Source organism: Macaca thibetana, chromosome 13 (genome assembly GCF_024542745.1).
Source record: "Macaca thibetana thibetana isolate TM-01 chromosome 13, ASM2454274v1, whole genome shotgun sequence".
In the NCBI taxonomy this organism is placed as follows: Eukaryota; Metazoa; Chordata; class Mammalia; order Primates; family Cercopithecidae; genus Macaca; species Macaca thibetana.
The window spans coordinates 104,800,129-104,827,161 of record NC_065590.1 but is presented as its reverse complement, the minus strand read 5'-3'; the positions used below and the strand labels follow the sequence as shown (position 1 = coordinate 104,827,161).

The 27,033-nt window shown below is 39.5% G+C and overlaps 1 protein-coding gene across 21 annotated transcripts in view; it reads right to left on the bottom strand.

The window, feature by feature from the left end:
* The window catches only part of MYT1L (myelin transcription factor 1 like), a 536,335-nt gene extending 510,338 nt beyond the window's left edge, over window positions 1–25,997 (bottom strand). For 7 of the 21 annotated variants that reach the window (XM_050753186.1, XM_050753184.1, XM_050753194.1 and 4 more), the window contains exons 1-2: window positions 25,587–25,951; window positions 20,680–20,755 (exon numbers count right to left, since the gene is read on the bottom strand). The gene's annotated coding sequence lies outside the window, so the exon portion shown is untranslated. The other 14 variants (XM_050753189.1, XM_050753190.1, XM_050753188.1 and 11 more) reach the window with 9 other exon arrangements.
* Between the last annotated feature and the right edge of the window lie 1,036 nt (window positions 25,998–27,033).

The window sequence follows — 27,033 nt, the reverse complement described above, 5'->3', positions numbered from 1 at the left end:
ACACAGAGCCCAACCATTTCAGATACCAAGTGGCTGCCTATTTCTGGACAGTGGCGTCTTCGGGAGCCAGTGTTCATCTGTCCCACTTAACGTCAATGACCCCTTCATTTTAAAATCTGAATGGTGACATTTCTGATCCTGGAACAGGAGCAAGGTCAAAGGCTTCTTTCTCTGCCATGAACCCAAGTGTGAAGACTCCTGGAATTTTGTGCCCGGACTCTTTTCCTTATCCCAGGTTTTGCCTTGGTGGGAGAACGTATTGAGAAAAGGGAAGACTTCCTCTCCAGTATTTCAGTTCAGCTTCCACTCTCATCATTAACATTGGCCGCTGTGATAAGCTGCAGGAGTTTGCGTTTTCAAGTGTCTCTCTCAGTTGCTTGAACTCGAGAGGCAGATACATAACTGTTTATTTTTTAAGTGGTATCAAATGGTCCAAAGGAAATAGAATGAGACAGAACACACGTAAGTAGATAAAGTAAAATGCTATGTGTAGAAGCCAAAGGTTTTCAAATAGGAGTCTGGACGTCTGGTTCCTGGAATCTTTATTCCACACCATTGTCACAGTAAGTCTCCCAGAAATGCAGCAAAACAGCTGGTCACATGCATTCATGTGTCCTAAGTGCCTTGGGAATATCTTTCCATGCAATGCAACATGCCTATTTCCACATACCGAGGCACCCTACGTAACACAAACCAAAGAGAGGTGATCACCACTTTCAGAAGAGGTAACCTCACTGTGAATCAGAAGGCCTGGAAATCCCAGGACAGAAGGTCCCTCAAATGATGGTGCTCTGGTCACAGCAACAGCACTAAAGAGAGTTCCACATTCAATCTTGACCCCATTCTCTCTTCACACCAACGAGGATTTACTGAGAACCAACTATGTCCAACATTTCTGACAGGAACATACATCTAAGAAGAACAGTGTTTCACAGCCTCATAGAGTAGGTTACATCATTATATAAATAGCTATCAATGCAAGGTAGACAATGATAAGGATCATAAAAGTATACCTTGCTAAAGTTCAAAAGAAAAGGGTTAGAATTCACCTGGAAGGAACAGACAGGGCTATGTGGAAAAGTGGCATTTTAACCAGACTTTGAAGAGTGAATAGGGTGTGTTTGCATAGACACCAGAGAAAGACATTACAGAAGTAATAGTGTGAGTCATCTAAGCACAGACAATGAATAGTGTTTGGCCCAGTCCTCATTGCAATATTTGAAATAGATGAGCATAATGCAGGGATAGAAAGCATACTTGAGAATGGGCGGGGAGTTACCTCAAAGAGTGGGGTAAGGTGTTGGGTTTATTTCTGTATGAAATAGAAAGACTCTGGTATTGTTTGAGCAGAAAAATGCCAAAGCTGTATTTTGCAATAATTGATCTGAAAACAGAATGTAGAATTCATTTATAAGAGTGTGGGTGACGGTGGGGGTGTGTGGCGTGATGGCTACTATTAAAAGTCCAGAACGAAGATAATGACAGGCTACTCTAAAGTAATGATGGAAGAAATGGCAGGGATAAAACATTTGGGAGGACAATTTTAGAGATAGAATTGGCAGGAAGTAGCCGCTGATTGGCTGCCAGACTAATTATCCCAAAGAAGAGCTCTGACCTTGCCATTCAACTATACAAAAACCTTCAGTAATTTCACATTATTGAGAGAACAAAGTCATAAACTTATCTCATAGAGACTATTGTAAGTATGACACTCACGATCTCCATGACCTACACTTCAGTACACTCTACCTATACTCCACCTATGCTTCAGGATACTGTTATCTATACTCCACCCATGTTTCAGTACACTCTATCTATACCTTACCTACACTTCAGTATACTCTCTCTATACTCCACCTATGCTTCAGTATACTCTATCTATACTCCACCCATGTTTCAGTACACTCTATCTATACTTCACTTATATTTTATATACACTTCAGTACACTCTACCTATACTCCACCTATGCTTCAGTACACTCTACCTATACTCCACCTATGCTTCAGTACACTCTACCTATACTCCACCTATGCCTCAGTATACTCTATATTCCACCTATGCTTCATCCACACTTCAGTACACTCCACCTATACTCCACCTATGCTTCAGTATACTCTATCTATACTCCACCCATGTTTCAGTACACTCTATCTATACTTCACTTATATTTTATATACACTTCAGTACACTCGACCTATACTCCACCTATGCTTCAAAATACTGTTATCTATACTCCACCCATGTTTCAGTACACTCTATCTATACCTTACCTACACTTCAGTATACTCTCTCTATACTCCACCTATGCTTCAGTATACTCTATCTATACTCCACCCATGTTTCAGTACACTCTATCTATACTTCACTTATATTTTATATACACTTCAGTACACTCTACCTATACTCCACCTATGCCTCAGTATACTCTATATTCCACCTATGCTTCATCCACGCTTCAGTACACTCTACCTATACTCCACCTATGCCTCAGTATACTCTATATTCCACCTATGCTTCATCCACGCTTCAGTACACTCCACCTATACTCCACCTATGCTTCAGTACACTCTACCTATACTCCACCTATGCTTCAGTATACTACCTATACTCCACCTATGCCTCAGTATACTCTATATTCCACTATGCTTCATCCACGCTTCAGTACACTCCACCTATACTCCACCTATGCTTCAGTACACTCTACCTATACTCCACCTACGCTTCAGTATACTACCTATACTCTACCTATGCCTCAGTATACTCTATATTCCACCTATGCTTCATCTACACTTCAGTACACTCTACCTATACTCTACCTACACTTCAGTATATTCTACCTATACTTTACCTACACTTCAGCACATTCTACCCATACTCCATCTACACTTCACTATAATCTGTCTATACTTCACCTACACTTCAGTACACTCTACCCATACCTTCAGTACATTGTATCCCTACTTCACCTACACTTTACTATATTCTACCTATATTCCACCTATACTTCAGTACATTCGGCCTATACCCCACCTACACTTCAGCAAACTCTATCTATACTCTACCTGTGCTTCAGGATACTCTACCTGTACCTCACCTATACTTCCGTACATTCTATCCATACTCCACCTACACTTTAGTGTATTCTACCTATACTCCATCTAGACTTCAGTACACTCTACCTATACTACCCCGGTCCTTCAGTACATTCTATGTAGACCTCACCTACACATTACTTTTCTCTACCTGTACTCCATCTACACTTCAGTGTACTCTACTCATACTCTACCCACTTCAATATACTGTAACCATATTCTGCCTACACTTCAGCATACTCTATCCATACTCCACCTGCACTTCAGTACATTCTATGCCACCTAAACTTTACTGTTCTCTATCTATACTCCATCCACACTTCAGTATACTCTACCTATACTGCACCTACACTTCAGTATATTCTACCATCTACACTCCACCTACACTCTGGTATACTCTACCCATACTCCGCCTGCACTTCAGTACATTCTACTCCACCTAAACTTTACTGTTCTGTATCTATACTCCATCTACACTTCAGTATACTCTACCTATACTCCACCTACACTTCAGTATATTCCATCTATACTCTATCTACACTTCAGTATACTCTATCTATACTCCAACTGCACTTCAGTATACTCTGTCTGTACTCCACCTACACTTTAGTATACCCTATCTATGCTCCATCTGCACTTTGGTATACTCTACATAGACTACGCCTACACTTTACTGTTCTCTACCTATACTCCACCTACACTTTAGTACACTCTACTCATACTCCACTTACACTTCATTAAACTCTACCTATACTCCACCTACACTTCAGTATACTTTATCTATACTCCACCTACACTTCGGTACACCCTATCTATACTCCATCTACACATTGGTATATTTTATCTATACTCCACCTACCCTTCAGTATACTCTATCACCTACATTCCACCTACATTTTGGTATACTCTACCCATACTCCACTGAACTTCAGTACATTCTACTTCACCTAAACTTTACTCTTCTCTACCTGTACTCTATCTACACTTCAGTATACTCTATCTATACTCTACATACACTTCAGTATACTGTCTATACTCCACCCAAACTTTAGTATACCCTATCTATGCTCCACCTGCACTTCAGCATACTTTACACAGACTCCACCTATGCTTTACTGTTCTCTACCTATACTCCACCTACACTTTAGTACACTCTACCCATACTCCACTTACACTTCAGTATACTCTATACTCCACCTACACATTGGTATACTGTACCCATACTCCACTCACACTTCAGTATACTCTATCTATACTTCACGGGCACATTGGTACACTCTACATAGACTCTACCTACACTTTTCTGTTCTCTACCTATACTCCACTTACACTTTAGTACAGTCTATACTCCACTTACACTTCAGTTTACTTTATCTATACTCTACCTACACTTCAGTATACTTTATCTATATTCCATCTACACTTCAGTATGCTTTATCTCTACTCCACCTACACTTCAGTATACTCTATCTATACTCCACCTACACATTGGTATACTGTATCCATACTTCACTCACACTTCAGTATACTCTATCTGTACTTCACCAGCACGTTGGTACACTCTACATAGACTCCACCTACACTTTTCTGTTCTCTACCTATACTCCATTTACACTTTAGTACACTCTATCTATTCTCCACTTACACTTCAGTATGCTTTATCTCTACTCCACCTACACTTCAGTATACTCTATCTATACTTCACCTATGCATTGGTATACTGTACTCATATTCCAGTTACACTTCAGTATACTCTGCCTATACTTCACTGGCACATCAGAACACTCTATGTAGACTCCACCTACGCTTTTCTGCTCTCTATCTATACTTCACTTACACTTTAGTACACTGTATCTATACTCCACTTGCACTTCAGTATACTCTATCTAAACTCCACCTACACTTCAGTATACTTTATCTATACTCCACCTACGCTTCAGTACACTATACTACTCTCTACTACATCTCTATTGATGCTCTGTTGTCTCATCAAAAACTTCCTCTAAATCATTCCCTAGAGAAGTCATGTGTATTCTCTTCTATGGGCTTTTGTACTGTAATTAGCTTCTAGAACCCTAAGTTTTCTTCACAGATTATTTTAAACAATACCTTTTCTATGTTATCCCCACTCCAGCCTGGCTTGACATTGTGTCTCCCTCCTTTCAGAAAATTTTAACACTTAACTTATATTTACCACTTCTATCAAAGTCCAAGCCATTATATAGTTATCTGTAAATTTGTCTTTCCTTCCCTGTTGGTGTATAAAATATCTGAGACCCACGGGCAGTTGTGACTCATTTTCTTATAACCCTTAGCATCTAACAAGGTGAAGAATTGATTGAAAAAATAAATGAAAGAAAAATTCTATAAATATCTTTAAGCAGAAAGAGGGCTCGCAACAACATTCCTTTATCCAACTATCCAACCAGAGAAAATATAAAACAAATAAACAAATAGAAAAATGAAGAAATACTCCGCTTCAAGGATCTGTGACGGCATTTCCCCAATTGGGTCAACCCTGAAGTGCTGGCATTTGATCCTGTACCTCTCCCCCATACCCCAAGGTCCCAGCTGTTGCTTGTGGTCCCTCCAGACCCCGGATCTGAACACAGCCAAAGATTTGATTTCAAAACTATAAATGACATGTGAGAAACTTGAGGGTTTGATAACCAAGACCACATAAGAGTCAGAAAAGGAGGCTGATGTCAAATCCGAGCTGACAATGCATGAGAATGAAGACACGAACCACGTTGTACCTTCCTCCAGACCAAATCACACAGATATGTGTGTCCAACCTGGATATTCTATGCTGATGTATCTAGACAAGAATGTGGCTGAGTGGCCCAGATCAGGCTACTGCTCTGCCTTATCTAATAAACATTCTCCGGTTCTCCTTATCTAACTTGGAAAGAGATCACAAGATATGATATGCACAATAATGTTGGTCTCAGATGGGTATATAAGCTGAGAGCCCTGGAGCTGCCTTCCTGTTATTAAATGAAGCACCGGATGCTGCGATCTGAAGAATGAGAATGATCTCCTCTGTCACACCACTTTGGGGGTCACCATTCAGGTTGGCATCGGTGTGAACAGGAGTGTTGTGCATGCTTGGAGAGAAAGGCGGGCCTCCCCCCATCTCTCTTCTCAAGCTAGAGCTGGCTCTTGGACAGCTGTACATTACTGCCAGATAGGGGAGCAAGAACAAATAGGGAAGCATGCGAGGCCTCTGTTTCCACCCACACCAGGCCCTTGTTTTACCCCAAAACCTTGTATATTTGGCCTATGGTGACTTGAGTCAGTTACTTCAGCTGTCTGGAACATAAATGAGGTAGTGTGCTTCAATGTATTAACAAGTTATGCACAAACAGTTTGGGATTCCAATACATTTCTTTGCCACATTTAGGTCCTCCACCTACCTCACAGAGTGCAAATGAATCATAACACTCAATGACAAGTACTGTAGGTCACACTGTGTGTGCAGCAATGCTGCTGTGGGGGAAACAAGCCTAGATTTGTGGGTGACAGTGAGGAGAGACTGCAGTTGTAGACTTTACACAGCACCTCTAGCTACTGGGGTTTGGAAAGGGGACTTGCGGAAAGGAGAACCAAGTCGCCTGTGTCATGCTCCTCATGCTCCCTTGGCCACCCCTCCCCATTCTGTTCCACTTATGTTTGGTACCAGACTGTTCACCTCCCTTCCCAGTGTCTCTATCTTTGGCTTCTGATGAGGTTGTTTCCTTTCCTTAGTGACTGAGAAACAGAACCACAATTTATGCTCTATCTCTCCCTTTCTCTTTCACCTACATGCACTTCTATGGCCCAGGGCAGTGGCTCATGACTGTAATCCCAGCATTTTGGGAGGCCAAGGCAGGTGGATTGCTCGAGCTCAGGAGTTCAAGACCAGCCTGGGCAACATGGTGAAACCCCATCTCTACAAAAAAAAAAAATCAAAAATTAGCCAGATGGGGTGACATGCACCTGCAGTCCCAGCTACTCTGGAGGCTGAGGTGGGAGGATTACCTGAACCCGGAAGGAAGAGCTTGCAGTGAGCTGTGATTGCACCATGGCACTTCAGCCTGGGTGACAGAGTGAGAAAAAAAAGAATATTCTGAGGTTTACTAAGTATTTTCATCACCAGTAGCTTTTTTGATAGTTTCATTCTATGCTTTCTACCCCATTCCCACTCTTCTTATGTTTGGATCCCACAGAGATAGAGACAAAGTCCGCATTAGGCTAACCAAGGACAGAGGAGAACATATTCATTGCTGCATCAAGGACATTTCACTCAAAAGCGGTGGTAGAAGACTATTGTAGGCTGGGGTGTGGAGAAATAGGAAGAAAGGGGGCTTCTGGCCAGAAGCAAGCAGAGAGGAAGAACAGCAGGCTGTCACAGAGAGAGAGGAACATGTCTTTGGCTACTTGGTGAATTAGCTGGTGGTTGAGTGGCTATTGTTTGAAGAATGAGTGAAGCAGAGGATTCACAGATTGTCAGTGTCCTGGGCAGAGGAGAAGAAAAGAATGAAAATAGCAATGAACTTAGAGCTGAAGAAATTACAATTTGTGTTCCTTTCAGAATATATATGACTTAAGGGTTCATATGGTGTATTTACTACCTTCAATATATCAATTAAGACAGGGTGAAAGAAGGAGCTTTTTCTCCATGTCCTTGGCATAGTAACAGCATCTTTATAAAAAGCAAAGCTGATAAAATTCAGTACATTGCTTTCTGAAGATCTCAGCTGATATAAAAAAAAATTGGGAAATCAAGGGCAATCAGTGGTTTGCTGGCCCTGAAAATGTGCTGTCTCCACTACTGGTTGTCTTAACCTATGCTCAGAGGTGGGTATAGCAAGGGTTTCAGGAGTCAGTCTCTGGAGAGGGACTGGGGCTCAGTAGAGATAACGCCTGGTTAATTCAAGTGAGAGCTGAAAGCAGATAACAAATCTCACATTCTCAATAGGCTTTACTTAGTTTGAAATTAGTTAAAAATACCTGTTTTTTTTTTTTAAATGGAAATGGTATAAGGAGGAAGATAGAACATTTCTCTTCAAAGACTCAATATAGGGAAAGACCCTACTTGATATCACACAGGAAATGGGGGATGAATTCACTGCTATAGTAAAGTGCCAAGGGTGTGGCAATATAATACTATCTTGGTCTTCTTCTAAAAAATTTAAGTAAAATATGATTTGTACTCTTACTTTTAGAGATATTATACATTCTGCAAGTCATGTTTAAATTTGATCTTAGTTTAGAAGCAGGAGCTCCTACTAATTCCAAAGCCATGTTGAAACCTGAATTAAATAGTTTACTTATCTCGATACATAAGTTTATAAACAACGCTGGGGCCCAACCCTCACTCTAGTTTAGAGACCATTATATGTTTATTTTTCTAAGGTATCTCTCTGTGAAGAAGAAAGAAAAAATATTCTTATTTGGACATAGTGATTTTCATAGCAAAGGAGAAATAACTATTCTCATTATTTTCTAAAATGTTTTTAGTTGTTTTATGACAATTCTTATAGTTATTTTTGCATATCACAAGATCAAGTAACTCTTTAATCATCTTGTAAATCATTCAATAAGAAACAAAACTCCACCAACTAGTAAACTTCTAGACTGTCATGTTTAGATCATAGAATGAAATGATATGCATTTTCAGAAACTTTTTAAAGAGCAAACCATTAATAGTTTTCAAAGTGAAACTGCCTCCCATATATATTTATGTATAACTCCCCCCCTTGTCACTCTGAATCGTATACAAATCATGGGTAATATAACAGAATGAATACTTAATTACACACTATCAAATATCATTAAATAATGACCATTCAGAACACTACATCTATTTACCACACATACCATGTTCATAGTTATATAGAAGGCCTGGTCCTTTTTCCCCATGTATCCAAATTACTCTGGTTTTCAGGGCTGATCCCAGATTCCACCTGTTCACCAGTTCTATTGGCCACTGCCCCTGATAAATGGCTTGCCCTTCTGTGATTTCTTTTTTTAAAATTTAATTTAATTTAATTTGAAGTTCTGGCACACATGTGCAGGAGGTGCAGATTTGTTACATAGGTAAACATGTGCCATGATGGTTTGTTGCACCTATCAACCCATAACCTAAGTATTAAGCTCCATACACAGTAGCTGTTTATCACAATGTTCTCCCTCCCCCAAGACAATCCTAAGCAAAAAGAACAAAGCTGGAGGTATCATGCTACCCAACTTCAAACTATATTACAAGGCTACAATAATGAAAACAGCATGGTACTATTACGAAAAAAGACACATAGAACAATAGAACAGAATAGAGATCTCAGAAATAAGACTGCACATCTACAACCATCTGATCTTCAACAAACCTGACAAAAACAAGCAATGGAGAAAGGATTCCCTATTTAGTAAATGGTGCTAGGAAAACTGGCTAGCCATATGCAGAAAATTGAAACTGGACCCCTTCCTTAAATCTTACTCAAAAATTGACTCAATATGGATTAAAGACTTGAATGTAAAGCTTCTCTGTGCTTTCTATCTCAGGGACACTTCAGAAACTCACATGGGGAACTCCAGAGGGCACAGCACATTTCTGTTAGTGTGTCAATTGTCCCTGAAAACTTTTGGGGAGATTGTTGACATTATAACATTTTCTCTGGTTATGTCTTGGGTCCTCAGCTGGATTTTCAGTTCTTAAGGGCAAGGACTATGCCTTACACTGGCTTAAGATTTGCACCTACAGACATTCAGTAAATAAGTGTTTGGTCTATTGAAAATCATTGTTGGCAGTCAAAGCAAGCATTAAATTGAGGATGTAGAAAATCATCAATATTTTCTCTGTCTATGAAAAGTTTGTATTGGGGGTTTGGTTTCCTAAACAGTATATATCCTAGATAACCTGAACTCTTTAATAAATATGTTTACTTATTTTATGATTATGAAGATAATAGTAGTGCCTACAGCAATCCTATAGATTTTTGTGGGCTTTGGCTGATATAACCCATGAGGAAAGCACTCAATTTACTATACATACTAAGTATTAGCCATTGTTATTATTGCTTTCAGGGTGCCTTCCTGATAGTCTGTTTTTATTAGCTTCTCAATATAATTTATCAACAGTTTGAATTTATATACAAGACAGTATGTGTCCTTGGCACTTAACTTTACTCATTTTATGATCTTCCAAAAGTATGAGTCTTCTAGTTGGTCTAGGTTTACAACATCTCACTCTAAGTAAGAATTGGGAATAGCCAAACTGTATGTCTGAAGCATATTTCTATTGCCTGTAAATTTTTTACTATTTTTAATTTCAAATGGATAAAAATATTTCTGCGTTTGTTTTCTTTCCAGGCCCATTCATTCTACACATAGTTACCTTCCTTTTGTTACACCTCTTCATTTATTTTCATATGAGAAGCATTTCCCAATACTTAAAGTTCTACATGTAGAAATTCGCACTTTTGAAAGAGTGGATTGCTTTGTTAAATAAAACATATCCGTGTTTGAATTTTCCCAATGGAGCTTCCTTGGTAATAGTGACCTGGAAAGGCTCCTTTGACTCAGGTCAGGAGTCTGAGATTCAGGTGTGGAGAGAGACAACTGCCCAACCTCGACCTGAGCTTGATTTCTCAGACTCCTTTCCTTTTCCCACTGTGGGCCTGATGTTCTTCTCTATGTCGCTGGGATATTTTGGGGACAATATTCAGGCCCACTCTTTTGAGTTGGTGAGAACATGCCATCGGCTACCATGGTAAAAACCTAGTGTTTATTTGTACCCACGAGTTCTTGCTTGTCATTTTGGGTGCCTTCTGCTCTAGGAGACCAGAAGTAGGACATGGATTGTATAATAGATTTTAGCTGCTAAAAACGCATTCCTGCTTAACCTGTGCATACCCCAAATACTGCTTTTAAAAAGAAAAGTAATACATAAAGTTGATGGGGCTATTTCCTTAAGTATTATGTCAAGTCATGTTAATGACATATATCTCCCTGGCCTACATCATGAGAAGTTAGGAAGACTCATGTAGTCACCAGAGTGGCTTGAGAGAAACCAAGTAGTAACTGCAGCGCTGCCATGGCATGTACGTTTCTGTGAATTGTCAGGGCAACCCACCGCCTACAGCTGGCATTATTTGTGTAAAGTAAGATAAAATTCTGGTTACAAAATGTATAAAATTAATAGAGAAAATAACTTAAGGCAAAGTTAGGTTTCAGTTACATGTCTGAGTGTCACATGGTCCAGTGACTTTTCTTTTCTTTCTTTCTTTCTGTTTTTTTTTTTTTTTTCAAGACAGAGTCTTGCTCTGTCACCCAGGATGGAGTACAGTGGCGCGATCTTGGCTCACTGCAACCTCCGCCTCCCGGGTTCCAGCGATTCTCCTGCCTCAGCCTCCTGAGTAGATGGGACTACAGGTGTCCATCACCATGTCCAGCCAATTTTTATTTTTATTTTTATTTTTGTATTTTTAGTAGAGATAGAATTTCACCGTGTTAGCCAGGATGGCCTCGATCTCCTGATCTTGTGATCCGCCCGTCTTGGCCTCCCAAAGTCCTGGGGTTACAGGCATGAGCCACCTCGCCCAGCTGGTCCAGTGATTTTTCTAGATGACCAAGAAGCATTTGATGAGATTAATTTCTTGTCAACCTGTCTGACTTTGGTAGTCCCAGATTAGACTCATCAATCAAGCAATAGCACCTACTCTAAATACTGCAGGTTTCTGGTGTTGGGTTTGCATTTGCACTTCTCTGCAAAGTGGTGATAAACAAGGGGCCCGTCGGTGTGGCCCTGCTGATAGCATGATGCCCACTGTTACACAGGAATGCCTTTGAAATTGCCTTTGAAATTGCTGTCCGTGTGAGGATGCCAAACATGCAGTCATCAAGCCTTAGAACTGGGACTCTCTCACTTTAAACAAGGGTCCTTAGAGGCAGAAAGCTGCGGTCATTTGTTTCAAGTCATCTCTGAATTCTATGGAGAGCTGACCTAGGAGGAAGCTCTTCCCAACACAGGGCTCCTTCACAGGGACTTTACGTCACTGTCTAGGTTGACTATGGGTGCAAAATCTCACTTAGAAATTTTAAAAAAGACAAAAAATAAAAATGAAAAAATGTTTAATATTAGGTAAAAATAGCCTCCTGGAAAGTAATGGAAAGATGAAATTACCCTGTGTCATGGGTCATTGCTCCTATTTTGGAGAATTAGTCAGAAGCTTATAACACATGTGCAGCCTTAGCCGATATAACCAGACCAGGCAGAGTAAAGTCTTCCTGACTCTTGGAAGAGACCAAAATAATCAATCAAGGGATTTTGTAATTATCCTCCTGACCGTGCCCTTAGTTAAAAGCTCCAAGAGCAGGAGCCAGGAGGGGCGCTAAGGCAAGCCAAACAGCTGGAGACCATGGTGTTGTAAGGGCCGGAGCCACACGCTCCCCAGTCACAGCAGGAAGGAAAGAGACTCGATCTCGTTGGAGGAAGGATGAGATGTGTGAAAATCGCTTACTGATTTTTTTATTGAAAGAGGCCATTTTTGCAATGCTGACTGCCCAATCAGCAAGCCTCACGCTTCAGTTATGCCTTTGAGGCTAAAACACATGATTCAATTTGCGTATGTTGGATTGTGAAAATGTGAAGCATGAAATGTACTCTATCATTGACTGTACTACTCCTTACACAACTTCTGCACCTAATCCGTGGAATGTTGATATTTAACATTTGGAATATTTATCATAGGCTTAGTGTGTTTTCTAACTAATTCCACATTTAATATACATACATTGAAATGTTAGGTAATAAAAATGAGATGTTACCTGTTGTCTCACAAATTTGCCTTTCCACTCTTACTAACCCCTAGGATCAGATACTGTTTTGATCATTAACTTTAAAACTAGATGAACAGGTGGCTTTGCCCATTTGTAAACAGGTGTGTTAACTTGTCCCTGGAGAACAGATACCTCATTTCTTGGCTGGCACTATGGGTGTGGGTCTCTTAGGGAAAAGGATTGTTTTTGAGCTAATATAATCCCAGTAACAGCATATTAGCTAAAAAAAAAAAAAAAAAAAAAAAAAAAAAAAAAAAAAAAAAAAAAAAAAAAAAACACTTGGGCAGCAAAACTACCTCCATTCTTGTTCTCAGGACTATGAAAAGAATTGTAAAACGTCTTGGCAGATTCAGAAATTCAGTGGAAAATTTCATACGTTAATTCCGTACCTAATGTGCCACATTAAACAAAGGACAAGTAAGAGATTGATCTGAAATGTATCTGAGCAGATTATTAAGATTTTATTTCCTATTATATACAAGAACCTAGCATCAACCAACCCTCCTCACTTTATATAATCGCAGAATTCCATTTTTAAGCAAAGACATGTGGCTTTTTGATGCTTGAGCTCCTTAAATTTCCATATCCTGAGAGAATGTAAAATGCGAATTCTAACCCAACCTGTCTTTTACAGGGTATAATGGCAAAATTCTTAATTCTAAATAGGCAGGTATGTGCAATCAGGTCTGACTCAAGGGAAATGTGGCAAATAGTCATTGGAATTGTCTGAAATACATGACCAGTTTCTAATTTGAATTCTCCTCTCCTCTTTGTTTTGATGTTTCTGCAGCCAATGGTGAGCCGGTGGATAACCAGGTTGGCCGCCCCTTTCAGCTGTCTGCACTGTGACAGGACTGCTTATGTCACTGAGAAGGCAGAGACAAGTGAATATGACACAAGGGATCTTCCTGTTTGCTTGGAAGGTTGGCCCTCAGTCAATAACCTAGGGCTTCACCATGCCAAATCCAAAATGTTCTGTTGTTGATCTCTGGTATCAACAGCTCAGAAACTGCAAAACAGACCCCCGACAGTTACCAACACCCTCCTCCAAAGAGCATTCTGTTTACTGTTTCGTGTTTTCTCAGGTAAGCGAAGGCTTGCTGCGATTGTAACTCTGCAAAATGGAAGGGGACAGGGAACGTGTACTTAGAAACCATGATGGATGAGGGCTGACTATCCAGAACCTTCAACAATGTGTAACTCTTGATTCTGTAAGCAGTCAGTACACTGAAATCATACGTGCCGTCGAACAGAGAATATGGTGATTCAATGCCATGCTGTTGAGTGATCAGTTTTGGAATGGTCACCTGGATTCCTGAAGTACTGATTACCCAGGAAAGGGGCCTCAAGGTTCACCCAACTCTTCTTCTTAAGTCATAAGAATGCTTTAATCTATTTCAAAATGCATTCAAGAAAAGTAAACCTAGAAGTATTTCTGATTACCCTTTATCAGAAATATGCATATGTATACACACACACACACACACACACACACACACACGTACACACATTACCTGACATTTGTGGGGCAGAAATTTGTTACTCAGTCTGTCTCATTTGGCTCTGCACATAGTAGGTGCTCAATATATGCACATTGTATTAATTATTCAGTTACAGTGCTAAGAGGGAAGGGAGGTGCTGACCTTAAGGAGTCTTGCCTTTTGTCTTCAGCATTGACTTTGATATTTTCTTTCTAGAACAGGACAGTGAGGAGAGCCCCTGCCTGCCCACCATTGTTGCTAACTCCAGCTGGTCTATCACTGAAAACTTTAAAATGCAGAATCTAAAACTAATTAATATACGTACAAGTAGGTTTGGAGGGAAGGAGAACAAAAGGGAGAACTGCTACCCCAGCGGCTGAAAAGTCCCACTGGGGTGCAGACATAGTCCCCTGATCTTGAGCACTGAGCATCTTCCCAGAGTGATGTGTAACAGCCCCAGAGCCTCTGCCCTGGGCATGAGGGTCTTGGTGTTGGCAGCATGTCAAGCCTCATCCATGGCTGTCTTTTCACTGCTTTCTTTAGTATGCTTGGTCTTGGGAAAGTGCTCATACAATAAGAGGGTGAGAGGGATGGACAGGGTTAAATTCATAACGTGGTGCTCATTCACACCACATTAGCCATAGGGACACTACAATTAGGCATAAAATTTTATTTCTGTGAAATATACTCTAAGTCCTAAAAAAAAAAAAAAAAAAAAAAGAAAGCCAGCAAAGAAAGGAATTTCCCTTGGGGGGTGGGGGAAACAACCAAAAGCCAAACCAGGTACTCTTGAAGGCAAACAGCCAAGCAGCATTAGAACAACTACCATCATTGACACCAACCTACAGGACACGAGGCCAAAAACAGGTTTGAATCCAGAAAATACAAGTCATTATGACTTATCCTATTGATCACTGAAAAATCAGAACCACGGAATAATACACCGAGTTTCTAAATTTCCAAGTTATTTCCAAGTACGAGTGGTCTCTGTCTCATGAAGGAAGTCGGTAAGTCTATCTGCAGGAAAACCTGGTTCAGATGAAGCCACAATCAGCTGCCATTAGCACGGACAGCAGAACAGTTTCATTCTTGCCATCCCTTATAATCATTTCCCCCTCGTTCCTGCAACTGGTGATGAGCAACGCTTTCCACGACCCAGACAACAAACAGCTGGATGGATGCCAGGAGACCATACATCCGTGGTCTACCATGCCCTTTTTAATCAACTTCCTAATTAAAAAATGCCATGCTGGCATGAGGTATGAAGGGAGGAGGCTTGGAATATATTTTACAAAATAGCATCCCCTAATCCTGGGGTTGTTGAAAATCTGTGTTCTTACAGATGTTGATGAGTTTTTCTGGTGCAGAGATAGAATCAATTTGCTTGTGCCTGGCCCTCAAGACGTATTAAATTTATCCTGGAGGAAACTGGATTCTGAAAAGCTCTTGCCCAGATGCATTAGGGCAGGTGGGAGTTTCAGAGAAGCACAGGGTCCACCGGCAGATGCGGCACTGATTTCCGAATGTTCACAAGCTACCAGACAGCTCCAGAGCAGACTCGGTTTGATGGCTCTCTATGGGGTGCCCTGCAGACTCGATTATTTCTACAACCAGTCTGGCTAGCATTGTTTCATGGCGACAAAGCTCTGTGCTTTCAGCTTCTGTTCAGATGGCACAGGCTGGTGGAATACGTGCACCAGGGAGGGGAGGTTGGGCCAAATTTAAAGTCAGCCTCTAAGAATGGTCCATTGCTTTTAGGGTTCAGTGGTGTGGTAGCCCCTGGAATCAAGAGGTGATGCTGACTTTCGAAAAATCTTTCTGTTGAGGTCCATTAAAACACACTGTGCATTTAGGTTGAGATAACGGCATGAAGGCACCACTCAGAACAGTGTTTGAGCTAGAAATCCTATAATGAAAATCTTTGTCAATGTACTAAAAAAAAAAAGACCCCCATAAATTATTAATTCATGAGTTGTTTGCTTTAGAGTCCTAAACCTGACATTCCACACTTGAAAATTTCTCAAGCAAATGCCCAATATCCTTGAGGTAATTTTCTTTGAAGCAATTGGAGTGTTCTATGTAAACAGTCAGACTTCAGTAAAAAGCAGTCAGTATGCAATATTGAGTCCTAAAGTTCTTTCAACTATATTAATGAGTGCACAAACACATCTAAAGCAGGCTTACATGGCACACATACTAACCCTATGGCTCAAATATTGTCAGCTTACACACATTTTCACACTGGCATTTTAAAAATACACACATGCATGCACTCACAAAACCATGGAAGAGAGGAATTATAGTATCCCAAGAGTGCAAAAATACACAACAGTACTGAATTTTAAAGGGAATACAGTCAAATAACCTTTTTAATAAAAAATATTTACCTGGTTTTTTTTTTTTTTTTTTTTTTCATTCACAATCAATGGAAACCCCACCAAAGCAATGCCCTCTGTGGCTTCGGTGAGCAGAGCAGGCCCACTGAGACAGCAGACGCCCCACACTGACCAGCATTGCCTACACAGGGCATTTAAGTAAAGGAGGGCTTCATCTTTGGACTCACACCTTGGAATCACATCAATTGATTAAAAATTTTGCCATAAAAGGCTGCTTTTCTTTCCAAAGTTGACACTCAACCTTAGAGTCCAACTAGACAGGGAAAAATTCCCTCAGAAATCACCTTTTCAGACAGGTGCACATCAGCCTGTTTCCAGTCCTGGGACCTTTCCGTGTCTTTGCCTGTGAGCCTGCTCCACGGCCTGAGAACAAACGTGACAGAGAGTGGCACATGAGGCTCCGTGGAGTGGAGACTAATATGACACAATTTTGACCCTAAGAAAAAAACAAAACAAACAAACAAAAAACAGCTGGGCTCCACCTTTGAAGGCAGCCAGGCACAAAGAGCATCGGAGAAGGGGCTTTCAGGGATCTCCGCATAGAAATGCACAAGGTGAGGTTAAAAAGTAAATGCTGATATTTTGCCCCAAGAAAGTTATAAACCATCATCATAAAGCTAAAAGCAGCTACATTAATCATATAAAGCTTGGTTCAACTCTAACATGAAATGTAGCCATGAGACAATAATGGAACTATGACTTTATGACTTTTCTCTAGGTAAGATTTCATGAATCTGCTTGAAAACAATTTGATATTTAAAACTGCTTGAGTTACATTTTTAAAAACTCAATTTTTCCCTCATTCTAGTTTACCAGCAAATTTAAAAATGAAATAGAAAAAGAAATGTGTCTGTGTGTATAAACACACACACATTGAAAAAAACAATAGATAATTTACCTATTATGCAGAAAAAGCTCAATGTGAGTACTAAGAAACTTGCAGGATGAGAGGGAAAATGATGAAAGCCAAGTTTCAGCAGCTTCACATGAAGGGTTAATATGTTTTTCAATACCTTGTGTTTGAGGTTTAGATTCGTTAAAGGTGGTTTCCTTATTTTTTGAAAAGGTATATTTTTTTAAACAGAAAATATTTTCCCCTCCCCCCAAAAGTTGTATTTTCTGTCAAATATTCACTGTTATTGTTTAAAGCAAACAGCTAAAGTAAAGCAACTCTTTAGAAAAAAAAAGCTTAAAATAAAAGCAAAATAAGATCAAGTGATCTAAAATATTCAGGAATCTATAAAAAGACAGTTAAAGAATAACAATTTCTACTTGAGTTCTACCTAAAAAGCAGGTGAAATAATTAGGTCAGTTAAAACGAAAAACCTTGCCTTTTAGGGAGAATCGGAATTATTAAAACAGGATAGAACTATTTATCTGTGAATTCCCCCAGATGGAAGTATATTTAACTAAATATTAAAACACCCATATTGCAGTAGTACAGTCACAGAATTATATAAGAAATGTGTCACTGATGACAATAGAAAATTAGGATTCCAGCAAGCTCTTTATTCTTACTTCTCAACTCAGAAGACTGATTTGCAAAAATGATCTCCATTTTTCTGAAAAGAACTGAGAGTATCACTGTGTGCTAATTTCTACATTTCCTAGTTGTAGATTCTACAGATCAATAGAAACTTCAGTTCAATTTTCACAATCTCCAGTAAGTTGCTGGTTAAATTAGCTAAAATCATCTTCCAGCTAGGAAAAATACATACTAGTCAAAACTAATTATGTCTGGGCTTTAATTGAAACAACATTTGCTAATTTTGCTGGTCTCGATGCACGGTTTCAGAAAATATTAATTAAACACATTGAATAATGGCTGCTGTAAGTTTCTAAAAACAATCACATCTAAACAGTTAATTTCCACTTCAGACACATGCACACGAAGACGGATGAAGCCGCTACCCCACACCAGCAGCAAATGACTATTCTTTTGTTACTGACCATCAGGAGTTGAACTTTGCTCCACTTTGGGAAGCGGAACAAACGCTCTGGAGAAGACAGGGAGCACAGGACATATTTACCTGGAGGGGATATCAAAGAGCAGCCTCAAGACTTGCAAAACAAAGTCGTCCCAGTGAATTATCTGTGCCTGCAGCCGCACTTGGCACCTTCGGCTAAGCCAGTGTCTGACGAGCAGTTGTTCCCACGGCAGCCACCCCTGCCTTCCATCTTAGGGACTCACCCAGAAAATTCTCCAACCTGCTCCACGACTACAAAACTCTTCTAATGCTTTTGAACGCCCACCATTTGTTCTCCATTCATCCAATCAACTTTCCACTGCACATCTTCTCTCTACCGGCGCCCAGGCAAGGGGCCACTTCTCATCTGTATGCTAATTATTTTGCCACATGGACAAAAGTAATAATGCTTTCAGACAGGAAACTAACAGGCCTGAAGTCGAAGATGGAAATTAATAAGTTGACACCACTAAACGACAGGGAAGACGGGCATGCGTACAGCGCTCTGCCGGGCGGGTGAAGCGCAGCCTCCATCAAAAGGCAGCAGACAGACAGCGCCGGGCTGCGAGTCCCGCCTGGGCTGCGTGCACCAGGCTCAGGCTCCCTCAGAGACCACATCGCTGCAGCAGAAGAGCCTCGGAAGCATCCTGCTGACTTACCCTGTCTCAGGCTGCCTCCTTGAAGCAACACAAAACATATCCACTTCCCCAAACCCTAAGGTGGGAGGGAACTTCACTGCTGATCTAGATATTTTTCAAACTACAGCTGTGGATTAAACCAGCAGTTTCTAACCTTCCTGTGTATCAACCTTGCAACACAGGCAGACACGAGTGGAGATGTGTGCTGTATGCTGCTTGCCTTGTACCCACAGGCCCCTAAATCTCTAGAGCAGAATGTGTATCATGAGCAGTGCTGTATTTAATGTAATAGATGAGAACTGTAAATACTGGAGTCAGGCTGTTAGCAGCTACCAGCTAAGGCAGTCTATCTAAAAATATCTCCCCTATCATTGATGTTATGGTAAATTCATGCTGTGGCCAAAGAAACCTCACAGAAATAAGCTGAACCTACAGTATTTTAAATGGCATTGCCGGTTAACATCCAAGCAAAACAAAAAGAGGTTCCAAAACCTGTCACTTCTTAAAATAAAAGAATGGTGACACAAGAGTTAACTCTAACTGATTCTTAAAATCTTTTTTGGGTTGCCAACCACACTATATTATTCTGTTTCAGTATGAGCTTCTTGTATCATTTTCTTTTAAAACAAAAGACATGAAACTTCTTGTCTAAGAAAGTTAAAACATTTTTCACCTTTTAGTATTGTTTGAAGAAAAAAATATAGACAAAGTTTTCTTTGAAAAGACAAGACCTTATAAGGTTTTTAAAATAACTAAGGGAACATAGATACCTGATGTTCATTAGCATTTTTTTCTGGCTTAAAAAAGTGCTGATTTTATAAATGGCTTCTTGAATTAAGTCATAGATGTTTTACTCTGGTGGTGACTATACCGTTTCACTCTCTGCAAACCTCTCTCCTATAACACTCACCGTTATGAAAGGCTACATTAAATCATAAAGGCAACTTTAGCACCTCCCACCCTCGCCCCTGGAAACTAGCCTTGAATACACAGACTCATGTTTAACAACAACTCCAGGCAGCATGCAGACATATCGGTGCCCACAATGGCATTACACTGAAGGAGAAGCTCTTTTGAGAGACGGTCCATTGTCGGCGTGTTCACATGCCAAACCAAGAGACTTTAGGAAGTGTTGTGTATGCAATCAAATGAGAGCTGGAGCTAGGCAGGCAGGTAGAGAAACAACTATTTTTGAAGTACTTAAGAGAAGAACTGGGAACTGCAACCACCAGGAAAAAAAAAAAAAAAATCCTATGTAACCTTTACAATAAAAGGAAAGAAGTACCTTTTTGTGGAAGAGCTGGTGGCCATCAAGCCAAATCCTGTTCCGCAGTCTGCTTCTCACCCACGCAGGGCTCTGTCTGCCGTGGAGAGACCATCGCACGTGCTGGTCACAGTTCCCTCTGTGTTTCCATTCCATTCACCCCTACCCTCTGGCGCCCGCACTTCACCAGCCCACTATCCACAGTGAGTGAGAGTCGAGAGCAGAACAGCACGAGGGAGCAGCCACTGCAGGCTTTCCACAGAGCACAGTGCTGACTGTGGTTTCCGTGGGGAGACTGACAGAGAAGCCCCAAGTTACCAGGAACACCCTCTTCCAGCTCTCAGAGGTAATTCCTCTGAAGACCAAGCTCTTCCCTGATGTGTCGGGACCAGACTTACTGGTTACTACAGAGACTGCAATTCCCTTCCTGTCGAGCCCTGCTAGACACCACTGCAGTCTGAAAGCAAGGAAAGCTTTAAGAGAATGTCCTGTATCATTCCATCTTCTCACAACACAATACTCCTTACACTGAGACTAAAATATTCACCCCCCCACTTTTCCGATAATCACCACGTGGGGAGCAGAGATTATTTTAAAAGAGGTACATGGTTGGAAAATTTTCCTAGCAGAATAGCCTAATACAGCAATGTTTATCAGTCTTTCTCTATCTAATAAATAAGCATTTATGCATTCTTTCTAGTTTTATAACACCTGGCGTACATTTTCTCTGCCATCTCTGATTACTTCTACAGATACCCTGAGGACTCATTATGATGTCAAAGCCAAAAACACTTCCATTGTGGAAACATGCATAGAAAAATCATTGTGTATGCTGGAACAATGCAGGTGTGAAAGAAACACAGAGAGAAGAGAGGGTGGCAAAACAGACAAACAGGGACCGAGTTAAAGAGAGAGAGGGCAGAAGAGAGAGAAAGGAAAGTGGAGAGAAAGAGAGAGAAGAGACAAGACACAAAGATATTACAAACTGAACCACATTGCATTGAAATAGCCCACTGATGGAAAAAATGGATAGCTGTTGCCTTTAAATAATCTAATATCAGAAAAAAATCATACAACAAATTACTGTAAAAGTAGAATATTTGTATTATTTCATATGAGTTATGGTCACTACAGGCAATACTTTAATTATGGGGGTGTCATGCCAATTTAAAATATCTTTTTCATACCAGCAACCATGATATGTAGATATGACACTAACCCCAACCACACACACACAAACACAAACCTACATCTAATTTCTTCTTCAAGTTTGTGGTATCTTTTATCTTCAGTTTAGTTTGGAAGAAATGCAGATCCATGTCAGGTGTTGTGTAGAATACAGCATTATGAAACTTAGCTTGGTGAAAAATATGTTATTCACAAGTTTTTGTTCAAGTTTATCCTCAGTTACTCCTTTCTAAAGGATACTACACAACTTTTCAAATAAAAAAGAAGATATTCATAAAAAGAACTCTTAAAAACTTGAAAATAGGAAAGTGCATAATGTCACTGCAATCAAATTATGCAATGGAGTAGTTTGATTATAAGAATTTAGCAAAACTGTCGGTCTCTCTTTCTGAGTCTACCATTCATTTGCCTCCTGAACAGAGTTCTGGAAAGACTGCGCCTCAAGGTAGACTTCCTGGCAAAGGACAACACACATTGGAAAAACTGATTATTCATTGAAAATTATAGCCCTGGTCTAAAAGGGACACCCAGCCAAACCAAACTGTAAGTGCAGGGCAGAGTGGTCATTACCAAAAAGCGTCTGACTAGTCCCCCTAATTCCACAGAGGAGATTTTTAATATAAAACATTTAAGAGTAGATAGGCCTTTAAGTTGTTTGAAGTTAAAATGTGTCCACCAAAATATGCAAGTAAACAAAGTCTTTCAGATTATATATTATGTATTTTTAAAATAATATCTGTCCCTCAAATTAGATTGGCTTACAGGTAGAGTTGAAAATCTAGTTTATGCATGTGACTTTGAAAACATTATTTACTTGACAAAATTAATTTTTCACAGAGAAGTTATTGGCTTTTAAAAATTATACCTGTAAAGCATTTATAAAAGCAGTTGAACAGATTATGAACTCAATATTTTTAATTTTAAGTATAATTGTAACAAATAGAAAAACTTTACAAATCTTTGAAATTGCATAATCACTTATTTCTTTTCCCTAGTCTCTTAAACATTGACACAGAAAGCAGACAGAAAACATCAGACAGTGAAATAATTGGGTATATTCAAGAGTAATGGACAAAATAGAAACATTTTCAAGAGAGTAAAAATTAAATAAACAAATTAGGTGAAAAACATAACAGGGACAGTGAAAACAGCATATTAAAGAAGTCTCATTCTCTGAAAGTATCCACATAGTCCTAAGGTCATGCTTTGACAGCCTTTATAACCCCAAAGAAGACTATGTACTCATATTCCTTTAGGAATTTTTGTACACCACTCATATGTGGTCACAAATTATTGGGCCTTTACCTTGATCTCAGCTTCTAACACAAATTTGTGAAATTGGCATAAGTTCTGCAGCTGGCTACAAGTCTAACTAAAGAAAAGTTGAAATTTGTGTGTCATGCATACTTTCTGCCTGTGACACCAGATAGTCCTGGTACATCTTTTCAAAGATGAATTTTATTAATAATTACATGTATTTGGAGAAAATTTTACAGTTGAAAAGTAATAATGTTTATAATTTTTCAACCCACAACTATGCATATATACAAGTAATTTTTAACGTATTGATAAGTTTGAGTATTTGGAAATAGAGTACAATGTGTGTGTAATGGCAGATGGAAAGTCTTTACTAAATAAAAATCTTCAAGTATAGATATCTTTGCTGCCACCATCTTCAAAACATCCAAATGTGACCATGAAGGCTTCTCCTACTTCTACCTCAACTAGCACAATCATTAAGGTGATGAAAGTGAGCCATTTTCACATTGCCAATAAACTAGGAGGAAGTCAGTCACTGTTGAATGCAATCGCTATCAGCTGCGGACAGCTCCTGGTGCTGAAAGGGAAGGCAGAGAAGCCTGCTCACAATAGCTCACTCCACCAGCCTTTGAAAATTCACAGCAAAACTGAATGAGGTGGCAAGTGCTCAGCCTGAATAGCACTGTCTACAGAACAATGGCAGCCAACTCTAAATCCTACTATAATCACATTAATGAGATTAATCAGTGAATTAGCAGCAGTCAAATGTCAGGGAGGCAAGGAAGAATCCAACCAAGATTGGTAATTAACTTTTTGGGGGTGGGGGTGGGGAGGAAGCAAAAATCAATTGTGCGACTTCAGAGGTTTTTTTTAGATGTTGACAATTTTGATTCACAAATCTGAAGACTATATGTACAGACCAAAAGGCACTAACTTAATCCTTCATATTATAATATAGATCCAGATCTCATATTACTGATGCTTAAACTATAGTCCTCTGAGAAAGCTGATGTCACTTTAAATAATATTCTTAATCTACCAGAATTTTATTGTTTTAAATTCTTTAAATGCACGATTAATGTTTAAAATAAACTTATTTCTCTGAAACTCAAGCTAAAATATAAAGAAATATGGCTGATTAAAACCAGAAGGATTATATAACAACTGTTATTGCTTATGAAAAGTGTATGATAGTATGGTAAGAGTTTTCAAAGTGCAATCAGGTAAAGTACCATCACAAAAACACATAAGCAGTGGTCTATTTTGGTTAATAAAGAAAATTTGTCACTCAAATATAACTTTAAGGAGACTTTTAAGCAATTGACTTACTGCATTTGAGGTGATAGAATCATACATGTTCTTTTAGGTCAATCAGAAAAAACAAACTTCCTTTTTTCTGGAATGTGTCTCTTAGTAGCATTTATAACTTACCATCAACACTTTGGATTCAAAGTTCTTGAGAGGCGAAAACTTATAGGAATGCAATGCTATTGTGTTTTTGAAAAGGAATATTGTATAAAATACTTTTCTTTTAAAAATAATTACATTTTTATCTGTATGGGAGACATGACTTTATTAGTTTTAAAGCTACATGACACTTAGGAAGTTGAACAATTAGAAAGACCCTCATATGCCTATAAGGGTGGTTTTGGGATGCTTTTGTCTATGATGTTAATTTTGTTTAGTAAAAAATATAAACATTTGAACAAAAAGACTCTTATATAAAATACGTTTACTCTAAGTAACTTAGAAATTATTTAGCTTACATAGCTTTGATGGTACAAGAAATTGTCATGGTTAATGCTAAATTCAAAATCTGTTCTCTCTATTTTATATAACTAACTTTCATATAAATATTTACATATACATTTTTGCTTTATTCAGATCTATCTTAAAACTAAAGTGTACCATTTAAACTTTTAGTTTATTAATTTAGGTGTTACAAAAAGACATATTTCTGTTATAAATTACATTTTGTTTCATTATTATTAACTTCAAACATTTAAGTTAAATTTAAAAATCTTTATTTGAGTTTCTCCACTTAAACAATATAAATCAACTCTCTTCTTATCATTAGGTAAATTCATCAAAAATATCTAACATTTTAATTGCCTTTGTATAAAATGATGTGCTTCATTTGTAATGTAAAGTAATCCAGTCAAGTCTCTGGGAACTTTTTGTTTCAGTATCCTCTTATCCTCCAAGCACTATACATGCATCATGTTTTGTTTTTGTATCTTTTTCCTTAATAAACAACATCACAGTTAAGTCATGCAACCTAATACCCATTTTAGTTTAAAGACAGATTTTCTGTGGATTACAAAGCCTCCAGTCCAGGAACATTTCAGCTACCAGCCATGCTATAAAAATAACTTTAAAAAGGAGCAGACAATGGAACAGCAGCCTCAGCCCTTGAGCTACGGTAAAACACATCCTGCTCACTAAGTCCCCCAAAAATTAACCTAACGAGCATCACGTACCTCACAATGACCACAACCGCTCACAAGCGAAAGACAAGTTCAATTTTGGTAACTGTGCTGGCTCAAAACACACAGACAGGGAAGAAAACCCTGTTCCACCACAAGTTTGAAAGGATGATGAGACACATGCAAGCCACCGAGCTGCAGAAAAGGTGGCTTTTTGTCTTCAGTGAATATTGATATCATGACCCATAGTCCAGGGAATGAAAAAATTAAAATACACCCACCAACAATGAGCAAAAAAACCAGGGGGGCTTCAAGAGGACTGCAGGGAAAAGCTCCCTCACTCTGTTTAGTGTGCAGTAGCTTTTAGGGAAAAAAAATGTCGCCCGGGCAGGAATGACAAATGCAGCGCGATAGGCTCGCAGGCCTCAGGGATCTGTTTGACTTCCACACACCCCCCATGCACACACTCCCACTCATCCTCTCCTAGGCTTTTTTTTTTTTTCCACATTTTTTTTTCACAAGCTCCAAATCCCCGGCATATGACCTTCTGTTAAATAGATAAAAAAAAAATTGCTTATCAGTCATGCAAATGAGGCTGAATTCATTTTCCACAACAGATGGCCTCATAGATAATGATGATGGAAGAGAGAAAATTGAATGTCTCTCACAAGGTGGCCATGGCAACCGAGAGCAGAATAATATCAATAATAAACTCACTGCATAATAAGGTTGTCAGTCCTACAAATCAAAGTCTCCAGCTAAATCAGGTATACCACCCCAGCTAGTTACCAGGTAAATAGTACACACACACACACACATATACACACACACACTTTCCCAGAGTGGCTTGAAATCTTTCATGGTCACTGTAAAATGTGTACATGTGTGTGTGTGTGTTGGTGGCAGGAAGGGGTTGGGGGAGAGAATAGTCGGATAATGAAACGACAATGTGACTTTTTTCTTTTCTTTTCCTTTCATTATGTTTTCTGCAATAGACTCGGTTTCATGCAGGACCTTCTAACTAGCCATATTGAAATCTGGATGCGGTGCTGAAGGCTTTCTCTTCTCCCTCTGCCTCCGCGCTCTCGCTCTGATGTGCTGCATTGATGCAATAGCAGCTCGCCTCAGGCTTCCACCTTGGCTCCCAGGGGGACATCCTGCAAAATGAATCAGCAGCCATCCTGAGCAGGCTGATTAAAATGAAAATGGCAAGGCACATGTCTGGGCGGAACTGGAGCTCAGCTTTGCTGCTTGTCTGGCAAGCATGCTCAATATAGCTCTTGCTAATAATGGCTTACTGCCTTTCATTTTTTAAAAAGGTATCACCCTTTTTCCCCTTCACTGACTGGTGTTGTGTGTGTGTGTGTGTGTGTGTGCGCGCGCGCGAAAGAGAGAGAGTGTGCATGTATGTGTGCGTGCGTGTCGTGGGGGGAAACGAGAATGGATGGTTCTATTCTTCTAATTTTCTGCTGCTCACATGCAGACTGCCTGCCTGACATCA